Here is a 12,299-nt window from a genome sequence, read left to right as displayed (position 1 = left end):
GGCCGCAGACCCGGAGAAGCCCTCCCCAGTGTGAGGGGAGTCAGGGAGTCCAGCCGGTTCCAAGGGGACATGTCTCAGAGTTCGCAGAGCTAGGACTCTGGTTCTACTAGGCAAACGCCACTCACCTTGAGGAGGGACAGACGCTGACCTGAAGAAGCAGGATTTCTGACACACTCTCTCACACACTGGCCCCCAAATAAACTCCTAATAGGTTTATTGTTTGTTTGTTTGTTTGTTTGTTTGTTAATCTTCACCCAAGGATATTTTTTTCCATTGATTTTTAGGGAGAGGAGGAAGGGAGGGAGGGAGACGGGGAGAGAGAAACATCGATATGAGAGAGACAAATCAATTGGCTGCCTCTCATACGTGCACCGACCAGGGCCAGGGATCGAACCTGCAACCCATGTATGTGCCCTTTACAGGGAATCAGACCCCCAACCTTTTGGCGCATGGGCCTAATAGGTTTATTTTAACTAAATGTTGGTCTGTGATCCCAACATGGTAGATGCACCCAGAATCTTTCGCCTTCCAGTATCAGCTCCTGAGGGGCGATGACTGAGCATCCTTTACGCAGTGGCTAAGTCACCAGCTGCCACTGCAAGGCCTGATGGGAGTATCTTCTCAATGTGAAGAACAATGGTTGAAATCGCCTGTCAGACAGGGGTTGTGCTGGGACAGTGCCTCTTCCTGGCATTATCATGGCTGAGGCCACCACGCTGGTGGGTGATGATCTGCCACGTGCCAGGCAGGTGCCCACACTTTACAGGGGTCCTGTCACTTGATCCTCAGAGGACTCCAGGAACCCAAGTCACAGAGTGGCTAAGCAACTGGCTCAAGGTCACACAGCCACTACGTGGGACAGCCAGGATTCCAGCCCAAGCAACCTAACGCCAGAGGCTTCCTTCTAGCAGTTTCGCCCTCTCGCCTTCCAGGAGAGGTACACGCGTGTGTACATGTTTGGTAGGAGCCTGCCGCCTTTCTCACCGAGCCTCCCAGGCACCCACCGGCAAAGCGGGAACCTACTGCTGCTGGTCCCCTGTGATGTCTCACCCCAGACCATTCTCATGGGACACAGTTCTTCATCTGTGGGGCCTCCAAGCTCACCCACCAAGAGAAGCCTTGTGGGGGGCACTAGAAATGAGAGATGTGAAGAGGTGAAGGGGGACCCGGACTGAGGTGAGCACAGGAAAAGGGTGACACAAGCCCGGGAGGTTCGGACTCCCACCGGGGACCCACGCAGTGTTCACTCCTTCATGAGTCTCCATCCAGCACCCGCATCAGGCACTGCAGAGGGGTGGCAAGGGCACCCCCCGGTTTGTGGGCCACCCTCTAAAGTTGGGGACCTCAGCAGAGACAGAAATGCGTAAGAAATCACAGAGGGTGGCTGGGCTCAGAGGGCTCTTAAGAAACTTGTCGGTTTGGGCCTCCTGCTCACCCGCCCCTCTGCGATCTTCCCCTCAAAGTCCGGCCGCCACCCCAACCCAGCCCCGCGCCTCAGGCCCTGCGCTCCACCCTCCTTAGGAGTCCGGAGTGCGCCCCTCCTGCGGGGCTGCGGGACCCCAGGTCCCTCCCCCGGGGACGCGGGCTGGGACCCCGAGGGGCAGAGGGAGGGGACAAGCGCGCCCTCCCCACCCCCTCCCACCCCTCCACACCCCACCCCTCCCCCTCCCCTCCCCCTCCCCTCCCCCTCCCCTCCCCCTCCCCACCCCCACCCCCGTCGCGCCCGGCTGGGAGCGGAGTTTCCCAGACCCCAGACCCCAACCCCGCGCGGAGCAGCCGTCGATTCCCACGGTCTTTGTTCTCAGGACGAAGGTGAATTTCCAGCCTCGAGGAGCTGCCTAGTAATTGGAAAGCAAGTCGACAGGGGGTCTGGGGCTGGGGGGCTCCTTGTCAGCTCCCGCGCGCCGCTGAGAAGCCGCAGAAGCAGCTGGGTGGGGGGGCGAGGGGGTCCCCAAGGGCACCTGGGGCGATGCTGTGGCAGAAGCACAGCCTCCCGGAGCGGGCACTGCACCCGCTGGCGAGTCCCCCAGGGCCCGGGCGCGCCAGCTCCCACCCGTGTCGGGTCCCGGCGCTGGCCCTGGACCGTGCGCCCTCCCGCCCCGCGGCCGCGCTGCGCCTGGTGCGGGCCCGAGCCCTTCGGAGCGGGCCCTGCTCGCAGCCCTCCAGCCGCCCGTCCCGGCGGCGCTCCCGCCCGACTCTGCCCCGGCCTTGCCTCTGCCCAGAGCCCTGGGCGACCGAACAGCAGCCGCGCTCGCTCACCGGCAGGCTCGGCCGGGCCTCACGTTCCCCCGGGATGGCCCAGAGCCCCCGCGCCCTCAGCGCCCGGCACTGGCTGGGTCTCCGCCCTGGGGCCCCACCGCGCTCCGCGCTGCTCCTTAGCGCACCTGACCTTAAGTCCCCAACTTGCCCCTCCATCCACAGCGACTGATGCAGAGGAGTGTGCTCCTGTCCTGGTGTCCCCACCTCCCTCGCAGGGACAGACTCAGGACTGTGCTCCTGTCCTCCTGGCGTCCCCACCTCCCTCGCAGGGACAGACTCAGGACTGTGCTCCTGTCCTCCTGGCGTCCCCACCTCCCTACAGGGACAGACTCAGGACTGTGCTCCTGTCCTCCTGGCGTCCCCACCTCCCTCCCCAGGGACAGACTCAGGACTGTGCTCCTGTCCTCCTGGCGTCCCCACCTCCCTACAGGGACAGACTCAGGAGTGTGCTCCTGTCCTCCTGGCGTTCCCACCTCCCTCACAGGGACAGACTCAGGAGTGTGCTCCTGTCCTCCTGGCGTCCCCACCTCCCTCCCCAGGGACAGACTCAGGACTGTGCTCCTGTCCTCCTGGCGTCCCCATCTCCCTCACAGGGACAGACTCAGGAGTGTGCTCCTGTCCTCCTGGCGTCCCCACCTCCCTCTGCAGGGACAGACTCAGGAGTGTGCTCCTGTCCTCCTGGCGTCCCCACCTCCCTCGCAGGGACAGACTCAGGACTGTGCTCCTGTCCTGGCGTCCCCACCTCCCTACAGGGACAGACTCAGGAGTGTGCTCCTGTCCTCCTGGTGTCCCCAGGCTCTGCTCCGTGGGGATGGACTGTGTCTTCTATGAGACACCAGAGGCAGAGGCCGAGTCTAGGATTAAGGGCCTCTCCTTTAGGAAATGACGGCATGCCGAGGAGAAGAGGCCACGCCTGCCCCTCCCCCAACCACCACCTGCAGAGTCCCAGGTGAGACTTCTGGGCGCATCAGCACCTGGACCAGCTCCACACCCACCTGCCCACCCCCATCTCCTCCACCCTCCCCTTACAGCGGGATCCATGACCCACAAAGCCTTTATTAGCTCTTTCTGCTCCATTTAACTACACAAATGGCTTGGTCACAGCTGACTGGTTCCAAATTTGCCTGTGATTTTCTTTTAATTTACCGTGGATCAGTCCCCCTGTAATACAGGTAGAGGAGGCATATTTGTTCTCGAACTCCCCTCCTGGGGTTAATCGTGCACAGAACAAAACTCCATTTGAGCCACTTAATGATTTCATTTCCTCCCTGGGTTTTGAAGAAGCTGCGGCTATAAAACTAATGTGGGTCCCTCTCTCCCCAAACTCCAGATGTTTGTGGGAGACAGGCAGAGTTTATGAGCTCCTGGACTGTTACCAACCAGGTCCGAGCAGAAAACTGAAGGTCTTTGCTTTCTGAGCTCATGGGCGCTCCCTCCTTGTCAAGTGCCTGAAGCTGGGCCCCTGTGCACAGCTCTCCCTGAGAAGCCTTCCTGGCCAGTGTGTCAGGCTCCGCTCCTTCCCTCTGGGTCCTCAAGCCAGGTCTCATGGGGCTATTTTGCACCCACCTGCATGACCGTCACCTGTGCACCTCTCAACCTCCTCTCCTGCTGTTCTCACCTTGCATCCTGAACATGGAGAGCCGGCCCAGTTCCCCGAGCATCCTTTGCCTTCCCATGTGGGTTTCCCTTTCCTGGAAGACCCCTCCTTTGCTGCCAGAGTCTGGAGGAGCCTCTGCTAAATGTCACCTCTGCTGGGACTGGCACGTTTTCTCTCAAGCAGAGAGAATCACTCCCTCCTCTGCTCTGCCATTTGTATTCTTTTGGTTTGTTTTTACACCACACTGCATTATTTGTTTGCATGTCAGACGCTCCACTCTGAGCTCCTTGAGGATATGACAGAATATGCACATGGACAGCCCTGTGACCTAGCACATCGCTGGTACAAATGCTCACTAAGTTTTATTTGAACGAGTAGCTCAGTTCATGTATGTGAATGTGAACTGTATTCACCACTAAACTGGATACCTGACGGCCCTTCATCTGTCTAGGCTTGCCAAATGGTGTTAAAACCTAAACTCTGCAGCATGTGCGACCTGTCTCAGAAAGACTAGTCCGCCTTCAGAAAATGTTTTGTATGGAAATGGTGCCATCTGGTGGGAGCTGGCAAAACAGCCTTTAAGTTCGCAGAGTGGAGAGGGCTTTGTCTCTGCGAAGTTGTGATGAAGGAGCTCCCACGGTCCTTGAGCTCCGGCGGCCTGAGCACCAGCTGCTCCTTGCCTTCCCAAGGCTTGAGTGAAAGATCGACTGGAAGAGCAAGGTTGCCTCCAGGACAGCTGACGAGCGCCTCTCGTCCACCACTCTCCTGCCCAGGCCTATATTGCAGCTGAACCTTCCAAAAGGCCAGGCTCTTCTTTGCCCCCAGGCCCTCTCATGTGCCACCTGGACCCCTGCATGCCAGCCCAGCCTTCTTGTTGCTGTTGTTGCTGTTGTTACTCCTCACCAGAGGATACTTTTTCCATTGATTTTTCTTAGAGATAGTGGAGGGTAAGGGAGAGAGAGAGAGAGAGAGAGAGAGAAACACCCATGTGAGAGAGACACATAGATTGGCTGCCTCCCACACGGTCCCTGGCAGGGGCCGGGGATCGAGCCTGCAACCGAGGTACATACCCTTGGCCAGGAATCGAACCTGGGACCCTTTGGTCTAACCACTGAGCCAAACCGTCCAAGGCTGGCCCAGTCTTGTCTGTCCACTTACCTGCTTGACATCACCATTCTGGTACCCAAATTATGGCCCAAACTGAACTTATTCCCCACAGCCAGCTGAGACCGCCTCTCTCAGTGAATGGCAGCTCCATTGCCAGCTGCGCCCCAGGGCCTTTCTTCTCCCCCACGCCCCAGGTGCCACGTGTTGCCAAGCCCCATGGGTGATGTCTCAGACCCCCCCGTTTCTCTCCGCCCCTTCACTTCCCCGGGGACCCTGCTGCACCCTGTGCCACCCCCTGCCTTCACGTGGATGGTCACTTTTTGCCTCACATTGCTGCGCTCCCCATCTCTGCTGGGAAAAGGCCAGGATCCTTAACAAGGTGCACACCCCGCAGGCTCTGGCTTTGGCTCCCCTCTCAACAGCCTCCTCCGTGACCCTCTCCTTCCTACTCCCATCCAGCTAAAGTGGCCTTTTAGCATTTCCTCTGTCACACCATGCTCCTGTCCTCAGCTCAGAGCCCTCTCCCCTGCCACTGCCCAGGGCTGCTCCCCTGCCCTCTGCCTGGTTAACTCCTACATGCTCTTCTCTCCCTTCTGTCCCTTCCCCTGACCCTGCCCTCTTCCCGGTGTCTGCCGGCCAAAGCTCACCATCACCACCACCACCTACCAAAATGAGCCCTCATCCCAGCTTATCTCTACAGTGGGCTGGGTAAGGGCTCTGAGATTGCTTGGACTCAAATCCTGGTTATGCTGTTTAATGGCTTTGTGACATCAGGAAAGCTACTTAACCTCTCTGAACTTTGTTTTTCATCTGTAAAATGGGAGTAATGATTTTTAAATAATCAAAAATAAATCTGTTGTCTTCTCCAAGTAAAGAGAGTTCCCATTCCATAGAATACTTCTTTATAATAGTTGTGAAACTTGTGACTAATAAATAATGAGTTCACTTCAAATTTGCTCATCTGTCAAAATAAAAGTTCCAGCAGGCCAGGGACAGGGTGGGTCTCATTGCCGTATTCCCCACACTTAACCCAGGCCCACACATGGTTGAGAAAGGCGGCTTGGGAGCCAGAAAGACAGGCCAAGTTCTGACTCTCCTGTCACCAAAGCAACTGTGGTCAAGGTACTTAACCTTCTTGGTCTTATGTTGTCTCCTCTCTAATAATAACAGTATTTGATCAAAGGGTTTCTTGGAGTAAGTGCTTAGATAGTACCTGGCACAGAGTAAGTACTCAGTAAACATTAGCTGTCATTCTAGTAGACACCCAAAAATTTTAATAAAACTTCCAGTTTCCAGTCAGATAAAGTTGTCACTCCCACCCTCACAATAATAAAAAATGCTGAACTGAAGACCAACAACTTTTTCTAGATCCATCAGAGATCTGAGGTCACAGGGAAAACCGGCGACCTGAACAGTGGAGAGACAGATAGGTGGATATAGAGATTCACAACTTGGGCAAAAGCCCAGGTGCAGACACTTCCAGGAAACCAGTGCTAGGGTAAGAAAGTTTAATCTGTGATTGACAAATTTCTTGTAGCTCGGTGTGGACAAGCTTGAGAGCTAAGTCTGGAAGCCAGTCTTAAGGAAGCCCCCACACTTCCTGACTTTTACCTCCAGGAGCCCCACCAGGTTCTCACAGTGAAGATCAGCAAGAGGAGAGGACAATAACCATTTTGAGTTATGTCTAGAGTGTTCTGTTCTCCTTAACAAAGACCTGCCCTCAGGAAAACTCTTCCCAGAGCCTACATAGTTAGGAAAGAAAAATATCCAACTCCAGGCCCTCTAGACTTCCTGCCTCTCCTGAGGGGAGGGAGAAAGAAAAGCCGAGAAGCACTTGTGAAGGTCACAGGCCAGGGACACAAGCTCACTAAGAGACTGAGCCTAATCAGAGAATTACAGGACACTTCCCTGTCTTCCTCACACCTCACCACCACATCAATAGGACTCCTGTATAATAACAGAGGGTTATGGCTGAAAGAACAGAAAAGCTCAGACCCTATTTAAGGAGAAGTCTCCAGGGAAACCCAAAGGCAACAGGAAAGACAAAAACAAGGACACCAGAGACAATTTTAACCTCTGAAACCTCAGCTTCTGGAAAGTATAAACACAGTTTAACACCTTAGCAGACAAAGATAAATCCCCACACTAAAGGCCTATCTACCTCAGATCCTTTACCTCATATATCATGTCTGGCTTTCAACAAAAAATTACAAGGAATGATAACAGGTAAAAAGTATAATCTGAAGAAATAAACTAAGCATCAGAAATCAGAGCACTATGTCAGAGATGTTGGAATTATCAGACTGGGAATTTAGAACAAGTATGATTAATAGTCAAAGGGCTCCAATGGAAAAAGTGGACAATATGCAAGAACAGACGGGCAATGAAAGAGATGAAAACTCTAAGAAAAACTCATACAGAAATGCAAGCCCTGACTGGTTTGGCTCAGTGGTTAGAGTCGGCCTGCAGGCTGAAGGGCTCCAGGTTTGATTCTGGCCAAGGGCACGTCTCAGTTACAGGCTCGATCCCCAATCCCAGTCAGGGCATGTGCGGGAGGCAACCAATCAATGTGTCTCTCACATCAGTGTTTCTTTCCCTCTCTCGCTCTGAAAAGCAACGGTAAAAACTACCCTCGGGTGAGGATTTTTTTAAAAAAACAAAACAAGAAATGCAAGAAATAGTAAATGCTGTAATAGAAGTGAAAAATGCCTTTAATGGGCTACTCTGTAGATTAGGCATGGCCAAGGAAACATTGGTGCATTATAAGAAATGTCAATAGAAATTTCCAAAACTGAAAAGGAATGAGACCAAAAAAAAGTTGAACAGAATATCCAAGAACAGGGGGACAATTACAAAATGTGTAACATATACTTAATGGGGATAGCAGAAAAAGAAAAATGAAGGGGAAGGAAAATATATTTGAAGTAATAGTTGAGAACTTTTGGAAACTAATGACAGATCCCAAACAACAGATTCAGGAAGCTCAGAACCAAGTATAGTAAAAACCAAAAAAATCTACACCTAGGCCTGTCACATTTAAACTACAGAAAATCAAAGACACAAGAAAAATTGAAAGCCGGGGGGGGGGGGAACACCTTACCCATGGAAGGGTAAGGATGAATATTATATTCAACTTTCCTTCAGAAACCATGCCAGAAGGGAGTGGAGCAAAATATCCAAAGTGCTGAAAGAAAAAGAACACCTAGAACTCTATATCCTTCAAAATTGTCCTTCAAACGTGAAGTAGAAATATTCTCAGACAAAACTCAAAGGAAATCGTAGCCAGTAACCTGATTTTCAAGAAGTGTTCAAAGATCTTCAGAAAGAGGGCAAAGGAAATAGGTCAGAAACTTGGATCTCCATAAAGAAAGGAAACGTGCTAGAGAAAGAAAAAATAAACACCTGAGTGAAACAAACAAGCCACACTTACTGGAGGAAATCATCCTGCCTCAGCCCACCCCAGTTCTCTCCAGCTCCCCTCCTAATGTTCCAGGAATACACCTCTGTGATGGCCTGTATTCTGTCTCTCCCAGACCTAAAAGCTGTGTGTCCCCAGAGGCGAGCCATGAGGAGCTCAGTGTTTGATAAGTGTATGAGTGGGTGAATAAATGGCAAAGCACTCACACCAGAGGCCAGGATGGTGGTTAAATAGCATGTCTCTTTATTAGCAGTTCACTGACAATATTCCAATGCTGCCACTGTCACAAGGAAGGGCTCATCCACCGGATTCTCTCTGCCCAGGTGTGGTTGCTCCTCAGGTCAAAGAGGAGGTGAGTGTTTTTCTTACACAGGCTGCCCTTTGACCCTGAAGGACATCAACCTGGGAAGCAGAGAAATGACCACAGGGTACATCACAGATATGTGGGGTGAGGAAGGGAAGGATTTACGCTGGATGGCCCTTCATAGAGTTGGATGCAAAGAGCAGAAAAACCCAAGGGAGGAACAGGTGGTGGTGTGTCAGAAAGATCTGGGACTGAAGCCTGGCTGTTTCAAACTTCAGAAGCCCCTGTGAGCACCTCAGCTTCTTCATCTCAATTAATACTAGCAGACCATTGATGTGGCATTTAGCACAGGCTGAATGCCACCGTCCTTGAGGCAACATTCCAAAGTCTGAGGAAACTGAGCCACCAAAAGCATAAAGCAACCCACCCATGGGGAAGCTGGACTGCAACCAGCGTCTGCTCCCAAGTCTTAACTTGACCTCTGCCATGTGCATAATGGACACAAACAATGCCCTCCTCATAAGGTTGTTTTGAATCAGATGAGAAATCTTGACAAAGTGCAGGAGCTGGCATACAGTAAGTGCTCAATAAATGCCACATTACATCTCTGTGGTCTTCCTTTAAGCTTGTTGGGAGTCAGCTGTATCTAAATCACTTCTTCAGCTCCTTCCCCCAAGACAGCCAGCAGTCTTTCACTCCTGGCAAGGGTGCAGTAGCCATTTCCTGAATGGATGGCTTTCCAACTTCCAGAGCCACATAAAGAGCCACTGTTTTGACCACTGCTACCAAGTGCAGGCCAAGAGGCCAAGTGACTCAAATCATAGCCCTGCTTGATGGCAGGGCCAAAACTTCTGCACATTCACTCCTGATTCCAGTGCCTTGTGACCTTGTGGTTCAAAACGGGGTCAGCAGACCAGCAGTGGCATTGCCTGTGAGCATCAGAAATGTAGAGCCACAGGCCTCACCATGACCTACCACCAGATATCAGGTGATCTCCAGGCCTGTGCACAGGTGAGAAGCACCAGTTTATGACACCACAGTTAAAAGAGTCAAAAAGGCCAATCTGAACTTGTCTTTAAGTCTTTCCAGAAATTTGGCTAGTGATGTCAGAGGAATGGTGGTGTGAGAGATCCCCTGGGTTTCTCCCTCTGAAATTTCAACAAATTGAACAGCTATAACTCCACAAAAGATTCCCCACTCAACATACAGGCACACCTGAGAGATCATGCATTGAAGCATCTAAAGGTGGACAAATGGGAACAAAGAAGAGAGGTGAGAAGGAAGGAGAGCTCAGACTGGCCATGGATGCAGCCCTGCGGCCTGGAGCTCAAGGCAGGCTCACCCTGGAGAGGGGAGGAAGCTGGCTATAGCTAGCGCTTCCTTCAGCTGGGATGAGCAGAGACTCATTGGGCACTCCTGGCAAGGGTAAGCAGTGCAGACTGTGGCTGAGCCTAAAGATTTGGGCAAAGACACAGCACAAGGGTTCTGCCACAGCTGTCAGGTAGTTTGCATCCCAAACAAAGAAAGAAAGCCACAGAGTCCTGGTGCCCTGTAGACTCCCAAAACTTGTCTCCCATTGCCCTTGGTGTCAGGTTGTAGAGAACTATTACCACAGAATCACTATTTCCTTCTGTGACTGATCCCCAGTTGGGATGCATGACGGGCACCCCTGAGGAGGTCCAAGGTCACCATCACTAAGAGGGCAAAACTAACCTCATCTCCAAGCATCATGGCTCTACTGTCACAGCCATAGAGGTCAGCTTTGGGATTTCACAGAGCTAAAAAAACTTGTGATTCAGCCCCACCTACTGGAAAATAGTAGAAATACTTCTTCATAGTAATCTGCTAAAAAAATGCAATACATAGATGCCTAAACAGAAGAGCCCATCAAATACCTTGACTAACCAAGGTAGGCAGCTCAGAAAGAAAATTTTAAAATCTCCAGAAAACAAACTGTACCACATGGAAATATGTGACATAAATGACAGAGAATTCAATATTGCAATTCTGAAAATACTCAATGAGATGTGAGAAAATACAAGAAATTTAATGCACTCAGAAAATGTATTAGTGAACAAAATGAGCATTTTACCAAAGGGACTGAAACTTTAAAAAAGAACCAAACATAAATTCTGGAGATGACACATTCAATAAGAGAGATCAAGAATGAACTAGTGAACACAGGAAAAAGAGCTGAACCGATGAAGAAAAGAATTAGTGATACAGAAGATAAAAACCTAGAAATGATGCAGGTGGAAGAAGGGAAAATCCTGCGCATAAATTAAAATGAAAGAGCTCTATGAGAACTACCTGACTCCATCAGAAAAAGCAATATTAGAATAATAGGCATTCTGGAAGAAGAAGAGAGGGTGAAGAGAACAGAGAGTCTATTCAAACAAATAGCGGATGAGAATTTCCCAAACCTATGGAAAGAACTAGATCCTCAAATCCAAGAACCAAACAGAACACCTACTTACCCTAATCAAATAAGCCCTCTTCAAGGCGCATTGTATTAAAACTGTTAAAAAATAATGACAAAGAAACAATTTTCAATGCAGCCAGAGAAAAGAAGGAAGTGACCTATAAAGGAAAACTTAACAGGTTATCATCAGACTTCTCAGCAGGGAGTCTATAAGCCAGAAGAGACTGGAACCAAATATTCAAACTACTGAAAGAGAGAAATTACTAGTCAAGAATAATATATCCAGCAAAGTTATCCTTTAAATATGAAGGAGAAATAAAGGCTTTTCCAAAAATACAGAAGCTGAGGGAATTTATCGTCAGAAGACCTCAACTGCAGGAAGTACTCAAGGGAGTTACTCTACCTGAAACAAAGAGTAAAAGGGCATAACACTAAGAGTAAGGTCACTGAAAAACTTAAAGCACAAACGGGGGTAATCTGAGACCAAAAACAAAAACAAAAAAGGGGGGGATAAAGGTATGAATTTGCAAACGAGTATGGAGATCAGATGCACTCAAAAGAAAGAAAAAAAACTACTGTATAAGAATCTTTGTTTTTCATAAACCTAATGGTAACCACACACACACAAAAACACCAAAACTAAGACACAGAGTTTTAAAAAAGAGGAAACAGAGGAAAGAAGCATGGAATACCACTAAAGAAAAACATCAGATGGAAACACACAAAAAGAACCAATGAGGCACAGAGTTACCAAAAAACAAAAGATAAAATGGTTAGAGGAAATCCTCATATATCAATAATTACCCTAACTGTAAATAGACTGAATTCATCAATAAAGGGGCACAGAGTAGCCGACTGGATTTTAAAAGAACAAAAACAAAACAAAAAAACCCAACCATATGCTGCCTACAAGAGACACATCTAAGCTGCAAAGACAAAGGTAGATTCAAAGTAATTCTTCAAGCAAATAACATTCACAAAAAAGCAGGTGTAGCCATACTTATACTTGACAAAATAGATTTTAAAATAACAAAGGTAACAAGAGACAAAAATGGACACTTTATAATGATAAAGGGGATGTTACAGCAAGAAGACATAACACTTTTCAATATATAAGCACCCAACCAGGGAGCACCAAAATATATAAAACAACTACTCAGAACTAAAGAGAGAAACAGACCGAAGCACAATC

The sequence above is a fragment of the Miniopterus schreibersii genome, assembly GCF_964146895.1.
Source record: "Miniopterus schreibersii genome assembly, chromosome: 20".
NCBI lineage: Eukaryota > Metazoa > Chordata > Mammalia > Chiroptera > Miniopteridae > Miniopterus > Miniopterus schreibersii.
Note: the sequence above shows the minus strand (reverse complement) of the source record.